Genomic DNA, 2,140 nt, shown 5'->3' on the forward strand with positions numbered 1-2,140 from the left:
CAAAATGATGAACAACATCAGTGATGCCTCAGTTTATATACATAAGGAGACATGACGCTCAGCCAATCATCGTTTTCAGTGTCAAACCTCCAGAAACCTCTGATGAGGATTGTACATAGATATTGTGACTAAGAAAAAGGTTTAATCTTTTGATTATAATTTACAGATAAAGATGACCAAAGTGGAACAAACATACAGATTATGCTCACAAATAATCTTAGGTGATTATATTTTTAAAGTTTCAAACATTGACACAACAGCTGAGTCTGTGTTTTCTAAACATAAGACAATCTCTGTCCTTGAGTCATCAACATACTTTTGTCTTTTGTCCATCGTTCAATAGTCACACCCTATACTTTTTGTTGATAAAGGACATCTTGTGACAAAAGTTATTCATGATATCAGTCTACAGCATATCTGTAAATAGATGTTCAAAAAGTTGACAAAAGTTGTTAATCTTGAAATTCAATTCAACATGTTTCTCCACCTGATGATTCAGGACAGAAACACATTCACCCTTTATTGTGCGCTTCAATCCTCTCTATTGATCTAAACGTATTAAAAGTTTTACATCTAAATATGAATTTATTACTCATTTAACAGAAATTAATGTTTAGTTGTGACAGCCACTGTTTTGTATTATCAACTTTAGTTTTTTTTTTTTTTTCTGTCCTTCACTTGATTTACAGTTTCATTTCAGACTTTTCAGTTTCGCTGCTGACCCTAATTTTATGTAGGGGTTGGGCTTTGGGCTCATTTGATATCAGTACATTATTGTCATCAGGTGAAAGAGCTTATTTCTGCTCCAAAACAGCACTACACATACACTTTTCTCAGACAGACGTGAACATTTTCACACTTTTCTGTCTCGTGTAAACTCTCAACCCCTGCCCTAGACAGTAAAGTTACCTTTCAGATCCACATAAATGACGTTCTCTGCAGAACCGATAGTGCTCTTGGTGTCATGATGCCATCCTTTTGATCTGGGTGCATGACCAAGTTCGAACACAAAGCTCAGACTGTGTAAATGTGAGGTCCATCATGAAATTCTGTTGTGTTGTGTGGAATGGAGCAGCCAAATCAAATAAAGATCGTTTAGAAAGAGTGCGACACAATTTTCTAATGTGGCTGTCAACCTGTTCAGGCTGCAAATCAAATCTTGGAGTACAACCGCCTCCTAACACATTTAGACAATGATAACCAACAGATGACAAATATTAGTACCGTAAGCACTGATCATAAAAATGCATGAAAGACCTGACTCATCAGTTCTTGAATAAAATGTTTTATTGATTGAATGCCGTTGTAGTTTTGGACTTTTAGAAAAAAAATATTTCTATTTTCATTTCTAAAGGCAATTTTGAATACATCAGGATCTCCATTTTGGTCTTCTAATGGCACTTTGCTTCTAGCACCTGCCAATCATTGAGCCATGGACGGCTCCACACGACGAATTTGCAAAGGAAAATCTGAAAGACAAGAATCAGAAATGAACAATTGTACAGACAAACTTAAAGTGTTTTATTGTCTCTTTAGGAGAAAAAAGAATTTGGAATTTTTATAAAATTGAGTTTGTTTCCTTTCAACAATAACTACCTTGACGTTAGGGTGATTTGTGATGGAGCACAATCCAATCACACTGTCCTTCCTGCACAGGGTTCTTGCAATTCGTACAGTTATAATGTACTTGTAACCCTCCACCACCTGTTGGAGATAAAGAGTAAAAAGTGTTGTCATTGAAAAATAAACAATGAATAAATAGAATTGAAATGCCCTTTAAATTTAACACTGACATTGATTAAAAAAAAAGATTTAAAAAAGACCAAAACATGATTCACTCGCAATGCATAACCCCTAAAAAGGTTTTTCATATAGAAAATTGCCTACAAAATTTCAGTCTATAGATATTAATTTATCCACGTAAAAACTTTACATAAAAACTGTATCTGTTCAGATTCAATAAAGACCTGAGGTTAAAGATAGGCTCTCTAAAGGTTAGTTTTAATGCAGTTTTAAGTTTCTCACATTTCATCTAATCCTGTTATTCTGCAGGGTTTCTAATCCAAATGTGACTAACCTGTCCTTGAACCTTGATCACCTTCACCACTTTGTAGAGGTAAATGTCATTGGAGTCTCTGTT

At 34.6% G+C, this 2,140-nt stretch overlaps 1 long non-coding RNA gene across 1 annotated transcript; it reads right to left on the reverse strand.

Annotated features, from left to right (window-relative positions):
• Positions 1–1,269: 1,269 nt before the first annotated feature.
• On the reverse strand, positions 1,270–2,140 carry LOC118599763. The gene is made up of 3 exons (XR_004949258.1): positions 2,078–2,140; positions 1,597–1,704; positions 1,270–1,469 (listed from the first exon to the last, which is right to left on the reverse strand). It is a non-coding gene; the product is annotated as an uncharacterized LOC118599763 (long non-coding RNA).

The sequence above is a fragment of the Oryzias melastigma genome, linkage group LG15 (genome assembly GCF_002922805.2).
Source record: "Oryzias melastigma strain HK-1 linkage group LG15, ASM292280v2, whole genome shotgun sequence".
NCBI lineage: Eukaryota > Metazoa > Chordata > Actinopteri > Beloniformes > Adrianichthyidae > Oryzias > Oryzias melastigma.